The sequence below is a fragment of the Chanos chanos genome, chromosome 7, assembly GCF_902362185.1.
Source record: "Chanos chanos chromosome 7, fChaCha1.1, whole genome shotgun sequence".
Taxonomy (NCBI): Eukaryota; Metazoa; Chordata; class Actinopteri; order Gonorynchiformes; family Chanidae; genus Chanos; species Chanos chanos.
This window is the reverse complement of record NC_044501.1, coordinates 8,607,852-8,621,978: the sequence shown is the minus strand read 5'-3', so window position 1 is coordinate 8,621,978 and position 14,127 is coordinate 8,607,852.

The window sequence follows — 14,127 nt, the reverse complement described above, 5'->3', positions numbered from 1 at the left end:
TAACGTTTAGCACAATTCCTGCCCGTCTTTTAATGCCAAATGGGTGCCTTTGATCATCGTTAACTGAATGTCGAGAGAAATCCGTTGAACACAAGAGTATCCGTATCAGTACCAAAATTCAACACAGTGCCATAGGCCGAAGAGCAGAGGTAAAAAATCCAGATTATTTTTGTTACGGAATTTAAAAAAAAAAAGAGAGAGGGAGAGAGAGAGAGAGATAACGGAGTGTCAGCACAGGAGTATAATACAGGAAATAGATCAAATAATGTAAGCACTCAAAATAAAGAAAAAAATTGACAGCATTTTTGAAAAAAAAAAAGAAAACAAATTGGTGTCAAATATTGAGTGTATAGTCAAAGGAAAATGAACAACTTTGACTTTTCCTATTGATTTTTTTTTTCCGTTTCTTCGTTCTTATTTTTGTTGTTTTTTTTTTCAGTTGCTTTTTGTTATTTTTGTGTTTTGTGTATTTTATTGTCTTCCTTAGAGATGTATTTCTGCTTTCTTGTGACATCCATGCTAATCTGTCAGCCTGCTATTGGACAGTCCCTGAGTCAGACATTCAGTTTTCTGATGTCTCATTGGCTGAATGTCTGTGCTTAGGTTCTGATAATTAGTTTTACCTTTTAGAATTTTCCCCAACCTCAGAATTCTCAGAATGCATATGTCATAGTCTACAGCCCAACCTTGGAAATTTATGGAAACAGTCTTAAAGTCAATCCAGAGATTTTAATCTACCCAAGTTTATGTTACATGGAATGATAAAAGAAATCGGAGTACAAATACAAGACTACGGTTAGTGAACGTGCTTTTCAAAGATTTGAATCACCTCATAGATGGGTTTCTACCCACCCCCCTCCCCTCCAAAAAAAAATTTTGTTTACAAATTACCAGCAGTCTAGTTATTGCTGTAGTTTCATAAGAAAGTTCCAGAAAACAGGACTTTGTATATATTGCTGCTCTATGTGTGCTATTGTTGCTGCTGTTGCAGTGACGTTAAAACTCAATACTGGAAAAACAAGGCTTGTTATTCGCCATTCAATCCCAGGGAAGCAGTGACCTAGTGTTGCACCCAAAATGTGATCAAACCAAAGAGGAAAATAAAAAATTACACTAGCTATTTTGTGATAGCTTTAATATTTATTTTGCGGGTAAATAGAAATACAGTGTATTCTACAGATTACCCAAACGAGGTTTCAGAACTGAAAGGTAAAAAAAAAAAAAGAAAAAGATATTTAATCTTTATATCTGGAAGCACTTGATTTTGCTAACCCAAATGAAAGCACATTGATATGCAAAGGTTAATTTCAACATTTTGCGATATTGCTGGGCAGTATTGAGGTAGAAGTTGAAGTTACACGTTAGGCAGTGGAGGTGAATTTTACTTTTATCGTTTTAAAAGTATTTCGGTATTCCACACTTTACACAGGAGAGGTGGAGTATACGTCACAATATTTGTACAAAAAGAAAATGGAATTTGCTTCAAATTGGCAAGGACTCGAGTAAATAAATAAACAATGCGATAAAGTAAACAAATGAAAGACACACTTCTCTAAATTTTGAATCCATCCCCTGAAGTTATCCAAACCATTTTAAGCAAAAGGGCCCATAAAACCAATAACGTAAATAATTAAAAAAAAAAAAAATTCTTGTTACAATCTTCATCAAATGGCTGATGTTCAAGACTGCTGAAATATTTTTCTAATGAACCGTGTAAACTCTAAATCGGGTGAAGCACTAACTTTTCAACATATTATTATTATTTTTTTTTTCTGCTGGACAGTACTACAGTATTAAAGTTAAGTTACCTGCTAGATTGCAGTTATATTCTATTAAGCAGACAATAGTTGTTTTGTTTATTTGTCTGATTGTTTGTTTGTTTGTTTGTTTGTTGTTGTGTGATCACACATGGACAATAATGAACAATGAAGTGGCTCATTTTTGTGAATTAATGCACTGTCACTGTTCTAAAGTGAGAGCGCATTCATTTAAAGATGCAGTAAACCTACTCAGCACAATATTTATTTGAACAGAATTTGTTGTTCTTCTTTTTTTTTCGACAAAAATATTTATGGTTATTTAATTTATTTTAATACGTTAGTACCTTTGCTCACTCGAGTTCTTGTCTGCACTCAGTCACTTTGTGTTGCAGGAAGAACTTAACTTGAGGTTTTGATTGGCTCCCTCTAGTGGTCAGCTCTAGTGGCTGCGGCAAGATTTTTTTTTTTTTTTTTTAATCTCCGAACCATGAGCAGAGGTGAATTTATTCAGTTTCAATCTGGTTTTGAATGGAGCAGTTTGATACTGCCTGTTACCAGTTAATGAATGTTTTTATTGATCTCAATGCAGCTAGAACATTTCATCATTTACAACTGTTTTTTTTCTCCCTCTTATTTGGCTATATGTTTCAAATTTTTTTTGATCCAAATTGTTTTTTTTTGTTTTTATTTTTTTCTCCAAAGCTGTGTGCTGCACTTTAAGCAAATAATGGACACTTCCTCTGTCGTTATTGGACTTTCTATAATGCTGGATATACATTTTATTTATTTTTATTTTTTCCACCGTTTGTCCACCTCAGTCATTAAGACAATCAACCCATGGCCTGCAGCCTAACATCAAAATTCCATGGGGAAAAAAAAAAAAATGTTTTACCGATACTGATGCGTGGTAGACAACATGCCACAGAGTACTTATCATAAATCATGTAATTACAAAATTCAGCTAATGCGGAGATCTCTGCTGTTTTTGAAAAACAAAACAAAAATGAACACCGGATCATTGGTATGTATCCAAATCATCTGAGGTGGATGAATTTGCCTAAACAAATTAATTGAATTTCCCAAAAGTAATTGGATACACCATCTCTAATACAAATATCACTGAACATGTGAGCAACATAACTTGATAAGTCATATAACTTTTATCATTTATCAGCAATGGATGCCCTATCTAGACAGATGGGGTGTTGTTATCATTGGATCAGCTGGAGCATAAACCATGTGCTTTCCAAAAAGCCCCCAAAATTGTTCTTTATTCCCGCCCCCCGCCCTGTGACGAAGGCATTATAGAAATGTGTTGATTCACTCCAACGCTGTCAGTGGACATTGCTTTTGCTAAGTGAGCTCCATTTTAAACAGCTTGTTTTGTTCGCATCTAAAAATTACAAGGGAACTGCTAGGCCTTTCTCATATATTTCTTATATACTTATTTGTGTATTGGCTAGTTTTCAGTTTATTTCCTATCTCTTTACATTTTTTTTTTAAAACAAAAAAGTCTTTGTTTTTGGTTTTTTGTTTGTTTTTGTCTTTGTCAGCAGGAATATTGCAATTTATCTTCTGTCTTCTGTGATTTCTTTTAGCCCATTGTGTGTGTGTGTGTGTGTGTTTTTTTTTTTTTGTTGTTTCTTTGTTTTTGTTTTTGTTTGTTGTTTGTTTTTTACGTGACCCGCAACTATCGAGGAAACGTGCAATAGAAAATAGGCATCTCACCAAATATGAAATACAATAACATTGAAAAAGGTTTTTTTTTTTTTTGGAGCCATGCTCAAGTTTTATTTTCAATATTTCCACCTCCCGTCTCTTTTCAAATCACCAACTCCTCTTTGATTGTCTATTAACGCTTGCTCTACTGTCAGCGTATATTGCATTTGTCTGACTCAAGTGTGTTTTCACATCAAGCTGAATGTCTTTTTTTTTTTTTTTTTTTTTTTTTTTTTTTACGTGATTGACACTTGCGGTCTATTGCCCATCCGTGATCAAACGCAAACATACACACACACATTCTCTGTTTCGATCCACTGAACTGTAACTGACTCCAAAAGGCTCCGTGACCCGAGCGGTGGTGATGTCACGGAGATCTGGCTTTTTACCATGGCAACGGTGGAACAGTGACCAACCGCAGAATGACCCTTTGGCATTCTGTCACCGTGGCTGTCACACGCGCTGAGGCCAGACACGCACGCGTGCTTCCACCTCCACACATCAGTAGCGATCTAGCATTTCTCTGCAGGATTCCGTCTACTGCCCGAGCGTTCCACCATTGCCATGGCAAACGTGACCAATCTGTCACCAATCCAAACCTAGCAAACAGCAAGACTGCCTCTGTCAGACGTTACAGCTTAACGTAGAATATGTTGAATACGGTGTTCGCATTCTCCTTCTTTTCTCTTTTGTTTCAGCGTTTATCAAAAAAAACAAAAAAAAAAAACAAAAAAAGTTTATGTTGTCCTCAGCCTGAACATAGTAAATATCATTTGAAGTACAAATGTCACACAATGGTGAATTCATCGGAGATCGGACTTATGGGGATTTTCTGAGGTTTCCTGCTCCTTAAAGTTGGATTTCAGAATCTGCTTTTCATATTTTCCCTTATTTTGGGAAACAGGAGGGGCCAGGGGAGGTGGGGTGTGTGTGTGTAGGGGATCACTGAATCCCTTAAGGACAGGTTTGGGTTACGGACTAATCTTACTTAGGCATCACACACACGTGCACTGCCATTTGACTTTGATTTCTTGAGTGAAGAGGAGTAGAGAGGTGAAAATTCTTCAATGGTAGCTGGTCTTTGTCCTAAAGGGCTCTGTGGTTTACATATTTTTTTTTTTGTCCCTGTCACACAAAGTTAAGTTTTAAAGGCCAGTTTCACAAACGTTATGCTCTTACCTTAAAACGGTCCCGTCGGCGGGTCCCACTGGCTGGATAACTGAGTTTCCACACGTTTCGGTCGGTATCCTCAGAGCTCAGAACAGCGGTTAGAAACGAGGCCAAAAAAATGAGCTAGCCAAACCGTGGCACTATATATTCCCACTATGAGTTCCCTGCTAACTCAGCTTTTACAGCCGGGGCGGAACGGAACAGCTCGCCAACGACAGAGCTGTTTTCACGTAGGAACAGCACGGTGAAAACAACACACAAAGAAGTAATTAAACGAATAAATAAGTGGCGGCCCTGCCGCTGGTCCCAGCGCTAACAGCTCCTTGCCAAAAAGCTACACTTATCACGCTGCAACATGGGGCATATTCTGTCAATATTCTTGGTTTTTGGACAGTCCGTGTAAAAGAAAAGGCGGTTTTGTTTGCGTGTGTGTGCGTGCGTGTGTATGTGTGTGTGTGAGAAGATGGTTTGTGAGTCGGCGGGATGGTGCGAGAAGGTTGAGAGGGATGCTGATAGAAGGATGTTTGATTTATGAAGTAATGGGCAGTGGAGATCGGCCGGTAGGGTAAGGTTAGATCCAGTTAGACCATGATACTGGTTTTGTTGAGCAGCGTTGCATGGTGTAAACCGAAGGGGGAGGAGCTGAGCAGAGGAGTGAAAGAAATATTAGTGACTTGAGCTCCTTTTTTTTTTTTATTATGATTCGCACTCTGGTCAAGTTCTGAAGTTGTTGTCATAAAAATGATTTTGTGTTCGGTTAAGTAAGAACTCGGTGCGCAGTTGTTTGGAGCGCAGTCTTAGGCCTAAGATGTAGTCAACGAAGCTTTGCCTTAGGCTAACATCTAAAAAGAGAAAAGGCTGTTTTTTTTCAGGTGTAGACACGTTTTATGTGTGCGCGCGCATATATCTACTTCTTTAGTTAAATCATCTGTCGTGTCGTCAAGCGTAACAGTGTCGACAGAAGTCTGTGACAGCGAGTTAATGCGGTGGATCATTTAGCACTCCCACATATTCCATAACTAATGCATAAAAACCGCCGCTGAGAAATCTCATTAGCAAAAAACACTCTCTTAATTATTGCCGATAAAAAAAAGTTGGCGTTCTCTATTCATCCGACGCGCTGATCACTGATTTCCAGCTGTTATGGGGCTGCATCCGAAACGAACAGATATATAAAGACTGACGGGAGTTCGTCTGCGTGGGTTTTAACACGGGGCGTGTTGAATCGTAACTGTATGCTTGAGTTGCGTTTGTAGTACTTCTCGCCGCTAGGGAAGGTTTATGTATGAGGTGACCTAAACTGGTTCTTTTCTACTGAGGGACGCGTAGAGGGGAGATTGATTGAGAAAGTAAACAGTATGTGTGTGCAGGTGCAAGGTATGAGGTGATTTGGGGGAAGTTTTTGTAAGTTATGTATTTATTTTTTTTTTTAGTTGTGTTTGTTGTTTGGTTTTTGGAGCGTTGCTTAAAGATGTGAGGAAACGGGGATACGCAGTTTTTAGCAGCAGGGGGTTGCTTCGCGCTATGGTTTCAGCTGGAACGCCGCGTGGGGGCATTTCTGCAGCCGCAGTAATGAGCGCCAACAAAGACACTGCCGTGTTGTTTCGCGTGTGACTGTTCTCTGCCGGTTTCCTTGTTCGGCTCAAGTGGTTTTAATTATCATTTCGTTCTTATCAAGGGAGAGAGCATTACAAGTCGAGCGTTACCAAGTTTTAATGACTTGGGAAAGAGTATTAGAGGTCGGAATATCCTCCATGTTAGCCACTGATTGGGAGATATCTTCATGAAAATCTTTTTTTTTTTTTTTGAGTTGATTTTTATTATTCAGTGGTTGAGTTTCTTTGTATTTCTTTTATTGTTTCCAAATGCCCTAAAAAGCATTTTCTCACGCCTTTGTAATTTCATATTTCATCTAGCACGCTTGGGTATAGCCAAGTTGGGGTTATGAAAAAAAAAAGTCAAAAGGTCAAAGGTTAGCTTGCCTAACATATCCATTTCTCATAATAACAAAGGTCCACCTTTTTTGGGGGGGGGGGGGGGGGGGGGGGTGGAAAGAACCACCACTTCCAGTAGTTTAGCTACAGGCTAGAATTGTCACTTACGTAGGATGAGAGCTTCTTAGCAAAGGTGACAGTGTCCCCTCAAACTTGCAAACCAAAGTCAATAATCAGTGCACATCCTACCCACCCACCTACCCAGTAACCCAAACAAGAGACAGGAACACCACACCAGGAAGCAGTAACAAAAGCGGTGCTATGTTTTGTTTTGTTTTTTTTCTTTTTTCTGTACTTCACAAATGTCGACATGCTAATAGAACAATTTGGCTGATTGTTAATGAGCCACTCTTTTCAAAAGACCTACATTACAACGTGCAAAGATACCAGCTCTCCTACACAATGGAAGTTGTTCAGTCAGTCGGTGACAAGAATGTGATAGAAAAAGTAATTTTGGGTTGAAATCGTCATGTTTTGGGGCTTCGGTAAGGAACGAAAGTGGTTTTGTACCCTTCTCAGTGCATTCCATATGTACATCTTTTGAAAACAGGCAGTTGGCTTGTGTAGATCATATTCAAAACAATTTTGTTTTCTTTTTTTGTTTGTTTGTTTGTTTGTTTGTTCGTTGGCATTTGAGTCTTTTTTTTAAGCATTTTTGTATCTTGTTGATGTTTACATTGTATCTCGCATTGCCCTAAAGAAAAACACAATAAAATGTATTATCTTTGTTCTCTATACCCTCTGTCATTTTTATGTCATTTTTCCCTATTTACATAGCGCAAACAGACATACTCCAAAAGACAAGAATATCGACGGAATAAAGGCCCCCAAAGGTCATGTTTTCTACTTTGTGCGTCTGACAATCCATTGAACACAACATTAATCTCTATCAGTTCAACGAGACATTACTGGCGAGTGTAATGTAGATGTATGCGTCTGAACGCTAGCATTTCTCCTGTTTTGGCGGAGGAGAAAGAGAAAGAGAGGCGTTTAAACACGTCATGCTTTATTGATGGAGATGCACTGGAATTTCGAGATTTTAGTAAAGTACAGTTGGGTGAACTTTGGCAGCCACAAACTCATAGAAGGATTTATTGCATGCAGATTTGTCAACTCTGAACATTTCGGGAACCCCACACGGGAATCTGAGGTAATAAATTTAGGACGGGGCCCCTCCCGGACAGACGAGCAACAGTATGTTAGGAATTCATATTCATTTCATAACGTCCTCATAAATAAACCAATAAACCACGTAAGGAGAGTGACAGGGTGTGTAAGACAGATGGTATGTGTCAAAGACCTGTTTGGACTATATGACGCGAGTGTCTTTAAAATATTTACGATGTTTGAATATGTCTCTGTCAATGTTTTTGTGCTGTTTGTCTGGATGTTATAAGCATTTCGCGTTTGACGTTTGCACAAAACCTTCGGATAAAGATTTCCTTAAACAGTTTCATAGTTGCACAGTATTGTCTGAAGTCATTTACACAATGACTGTATTTGTATCTAGTTGTTGGCAGAGAATTAAAGAAATTCGGTGAACAGGACAGAACTGCAAGCAGCAGACGTCATACACCACTAGATGGCAGTATTGAACAAGTCAGAGTTACCCAACGCAGTCAGAGACGAAGCAATTGTCAAGACACTACGGAATTTATTTACAGGGGGTTACCGCTCCATTTAGGAGTCAAGCCGGATAAAATGACCCTTCTACTACATCACAGTCAGTTCAATCCACTCTCGGTCATGACCAAGTCATACTTATTAAAAGATCAGAGACATGTCAGAGTGGTCAACTCACTGCCTGGTGACCCCGGCTTTGACCTGTGTCACTACTCCAATCTAAAGCAAATTGTCAGCCGCTCCAGGCGATTAACACCTTCTTCAGCTGATCTGAGATCCGTGCACTCTTCAAATCTAAACTTTAGTTCCATACAGGGATGTCGTACAACTGAACCCGGATCAGTTTTTCAGGGACGAAAAAAGTTCACGGATCACTTAGGTAGGGTTTATTCATTAAGCACAAAAATAGTGCTACACTTAGTCATAGATACATGAATACTTTTATTCATTTATTTATTACTGGGTAGCATTTTATTGAAGTCGGTGTCTTAACTGCTTGCATTCAGATTCAACAATACGAGTATTTTACTGGACAGAGTTTACTGTTGTTGAAAGAAATGAGCTTGGTTATATTTTTGCAATATATTCCGATATTTATCTAAGCGGCCCTGATGCTCGGAGTATATGCACCTAAAAGACAGAATATAAAACAACACCATTCTTGACCTAACTCCAGCAAACAAACAAACAAACAAACAAAAAAATCAGTAAATAACAGTGTAGCAGAAACACATTTGGAAAGTTTATTAACACAACTTGTCTTTGACTCACAATGGACAAAGCATACAAACTGATCACATACTGTAAAAACTAGATTCAATAAAGTAAACACCAGTCAGACAAGCGTTCCCACGCTCGAGTCAGCCAGACTGATATCAAACCAGAGAATGTTCTGGAAATGAGTGAATCCAAAACTGCGTGGGACGATTCATTTGGGGATATAAATTGTTGGAAGGTTTTCTTTCTACCTTTTTTTTTTTTTTGGTGGTGGATAGGGAGCTGACTGATAGCGTTCTTATCAGGTTTTAATTAACGTTATCACTTTCCTTTGAGTCATGTCAAATCTTTGGTCCCATTGTTCACCAGTGAACAAAAAAACACACTACTGCTGGATGTAACTCACAATGGAACAATAAACAATAAACAAATTTCCGATGTTTCACGCCGTGAAATGGCGTGCTGTAATCACCTTAGCTGTTCTTCGTACTTCAGAATTTGTGTAACAGCTTCATGAAATTCGCTCTTTCCATCTTTTTGTGCGATGGAAATATGTTTTGTCTGACAGCTCTTTTTGTGAAGCTGTGAAAGGTATTTGTGCAATGACAAAACGTACACCTTCACATGTATTTAAAAAAAACTAACTAAAAAAAAAAACCTCAAACAACTCCAATTTTTAAAGAGTAACCCATCTCATAGCCTTTGTGAGTTTACTTCTCTCTTAATTTGTGACAGACACGTCTTGAAGACAGTTTCTGCATCCACAAGTAAACTAAAAATAGCTACGCAACAGTTTTTTTTCCTCAAAAATTTCAGTTGGAGTCATTGGTGTATTCTATTTTTCATATTCATTTTTTTTTTTTTACCTTTCACTTGAGTTACAATCAGTTTGAGAAGTGTTGTTACTGAAGATACAAAGTTACTCTGTCCCTCAGTGATGTGAAACATCGAAAGCTGTTTAGCGTCAGTGACTGGTCAACAGAAATGGCCTTTCCTATTTCACTCAATAGGGCTTCCTGTTACATGATTCAGTCATACAAAAGAAAACAAAAACAAAAACAAAATATAAACATCCAAAAAGGAAAGCAAACAAAGTCATTAAATGTACCATTAAGTCCCAAACAATCACTCAACACAGTAACACTATATAAATAAGATACATACAGGTCCACACACAATCAGGAGTAAAATCCAACTATGGTAAGTTTCTAAGTAACAAGGTAAAGTCCTTATGTATGTGCCCTCAGAGAGAAGACAGTGATGCTCCTAAGAGTAAGCATGAAAACTGGATACTGTAGCTTAGGATTCAGACATGAATAAGATGAATTCCATATTACTGAAAAAAAAAAAAAAAAGAATGAAAAAATAAATAATCCGATTTTACAGTTCTCGTAGCTCTCCAAGTTTAAAGAAATTATATGAATTCGGGGGGGTGGTGGGGGGGGGCAGGGATTAACATGTTTCTTCCACGTTGGATTTACACAATTTGGTCAAAGAAACGCTCGCAAAAGAGGATGACGTTACGTCTGAAGGTCCCCCTGGGCACAGGGGCGGGAAAAGAGACGACGCTGGCTTTTTTTTGTTTGTTTGTTTGTTTGTTTTTTTAAATACAATCAGGAGCGTTGTAAAGTGACATCAGGAACAAAGATGTCTGTCAAACTGTACAATGGACCTCGTCATAACATCCCATTACTGCCTGAGGAGAGTTTAACCAAAAAAAAAAAAAAGAAGGGTACCATTTTTTTTTTTTTTTTAGTCTGGAAAGTTCTCAAAATCATTTCTATCATCCCAAATTATTTTAAAGTATTTTTTTCCCTGATACTTTCTAACACAGAATCTCATCAGGTCCTCTGTGGATCTGGCCACCAAAATATTGATTTTGGTTCACACTAAATGAAAAAGGATGATTCATCGACAGACCAAACACATAACATCGCCTCGTTCCTCACATTTTAAAATCGTATTTTCATTGTTCAGTGCAACAAATGCCATAAGGACTGTGTAAAACATTAGAAGCCGATTCAATCAGTAGAAAATATCCCAAGGAGCTCTGTTGGTTCCCTCAACAAATCAGAAATGACAAAAAAAAAAGAAGCTTGAAAGTGGGAAAAAATGTGATTGTTTATCAATACAGACCTGTGCTTATCTCGATCTTTACCCTTAAGCATACACTACAAAAATATTGCCTAATAATACTACGTTTCTCTTCGGTTAAGAAACACCTTGTAGTATTATTACCCAGACAAGTTTTTATTATTATTATTATTATTATTATTATTATTATTATGTGGTTTCAAAAAACCCCATAAAACATTACTATACAATCATGATTATCGATCAAAAGACTGATTATCAATCAAAACTGGAAGGAAAAGCTAACAAAAACACAACTATCTAATAGTTTAGATTTCTCTACTTTGAGGAACTAAAACTATAACATTCAAAGGTGTATTACTTCTTCAAGCAATAGCATTTCTTTCTTTTTTTTCTTTTCTTTTCTTTTCTTTTCTTTTCTTTTTAACATGTAGTATATGAGAGCGACAATGTAGGACAGACATCGTTTTGTTTGTTTTCTTATTTATTTATTTCTTTATAACAGCATATAGCCCTTACAATGTAGCTCAGGCTAATGCTATAGCAGCGTAGAAATAAGCCCCAGTTGTCACAATTGCTTTGCACAAAGCTAGCCACTCAGTCGTTTAAGGATGTAAGTGTTTAAAAGAAAGAAAGAAAGAAAGAAAGAAAAAAAACCTTGAACTGCGTTTCAGGCAGAACACTTTACTGCAGTAAAACCTGGAGCTATTTTTATAGCGAGCAGAAACACAAAGAATCACTTGCCATAATTTTTTTTTTCTTCCTGTACACGCATATTATAACCAGAGCAGACTCTTGTGTGTATAAAAATTCCAGCTGTAGTTCGTGTGAGTAATCACCAAGGCGTCTTTGGAGGAAACTGGACCGGGACGCAGAACAAAACTAACGCAAATTCGCCATCTCCAGATCACCTCAGCCGATCCTAAACCTAAACATTTAAATCCGAGAAGGGATGTCTCACCGGGTAAGTTCGCTACTGACTTAGACTCCACAGCAGTGGAACCAGATCACTGATACAAAATTCACACCGTGTTTGAAAACAGCTTTCTCTAGTTACTGTACTACACTCCCAAATATTCAGACTTGACTGACACAACAATACGGACGTGTCCACAATATAACTAGCTTGGAAGGTTGGGAATTTAAAACGAAGTTCACAACCATTGAATGGGATCATTCCCAACGATACCACAACGCTTCTGAAACACAGACCCCGACTGAAATCCGATAATACTGTCGCCAAAAGAGTTTAAAAACAGCTTATTCCACTTTTGCCTTTTGCTGAGAGGAGCGGTTTCAGCGGTCACGTTTAACTATACTGCTGATGAAGCTGACCCGCGTGGTGAACAAGGACTAAGAGGGAGACTAAATTCAATACGGTACAACCGACTCACTTGATATCTTTGACCCCTAATTTACTCTTTTCAAGAGCAGCCAAACAAACGTGCCAAACGTATTTTTTTTTCTTTCTTTTTTTTTCCCCCACCCCCGCATTAGTCGGCTGTTTTAGGACCTGTGGCTCACTGTCGCCTTTGTTCAGGTGTTCTAGTGAAACGCGTCATATCTGGCATCGGAATAAGCAGATTTGCCGAGATATGTAGGCTATGTACTCGAATCAGTTATCTATTCTAAACAAACGATCCTTTCATCGGTTAAGCCTGGAAGGCCGTGTTCCAGTGTTCTTTCGACTCCGGTATCCATGGCAATTTTCCAATTGGTGTGATGTGTGTGCAGCTACAGAAGCCATTTTGAGAAGTATGAATAGCATAATAATAATAATAGTAATAATAATAATAATAACAACAACAACAACAACAACAAAGCTGAACCTGAGTTCACAGTGCACTGGGCTTGGTTTTTAAATGGCCTGTTTCAGGACTGCAAAGACACATAGATGAGAAATTCAAATATCTTATTTTCTCGCTAGTTCAGCTCTCATAGATTTACTGATTATCGTGTTTTTCAGGTGGACAGACATTACTTATGTAAAACCCGCGGTTTTATTTATTCATTTATATACTTGGAGAATTTCTTAGATTTCTTTTATTCAAAATGACACTGACAGGATGAATTAGGCCGTCCCTAACTGAATTAAACGCAAAAGCACAGTGTAATTGGGGCCACTCACTACCAAAAACTGACAGCTGAGGCTAAGTATAATGTGAACAATGTCATATGTGACACTATGGTTTACAATCTGACTCCATCAACAAATGAAGTTCCTCTCTTTCTCTCTCTCTCTCTTCCTCTCCCCATAATCTCTATGAGGGCAACATTGCCTTAAGGGCATGTAGGAAATAGCAAGCTAACATTTACCACAGGAAAAGAGCCTATGCAATATTCGTTAGCGTTAGAAGCTATACATGAAACACACTACGTTTTAAACCCCATCATATATGATCCGCGACGTTGTCTCAGCAGCACACAGACAGAAATTGTGTATACACTGAAACACAATTTGTTTGAGCTATATCTGCGAAGAGGGTCTGAGCCAGTTCGACTAGTTCCCAGAACAGATAAAAGATTGAAGAAGAAAAAAAAAAAAGAAGGTAAAAACACTGTCAACAGATAATCCAACTGTCACCCACAAAAACACGTTTCCAGCTGAGAAAGCATTTCCATATATGCAAATAAACAAACAAGATTTTTTCCATCTCGTATGACTCAAACAAAAGGAAACCAGGGTGGGAAAACAAAAGAAAAGAAAGAGCGAGACGTTTGAACTGTCACGTCCCTGGAGTGTCGTCAGAGTATTCCTGATTTTCATATTATCTACACAACGTTTCATTTCTTTTAAAAAAATTTCAGGCGTAAAGTTCCGGTCAGAACTTAGACTCTCCTGAGCTGAGCTGTTATACACGACGGGTTACCGTAGCGACAGAAACCCCCGCGCACAGCGACAAGAGGCTTCGTCACGCCTGAGCCTCGAAGGTCAGAGTTTCGAAAAGGTCGTCGCCATGGTAACGCACGCACAATGCGTGCCATGGTAACGCGCCCCCCCCCCCCCCCCCCCCACACCCCCCATGCGTGAAGTACCGGAATAGAATTCC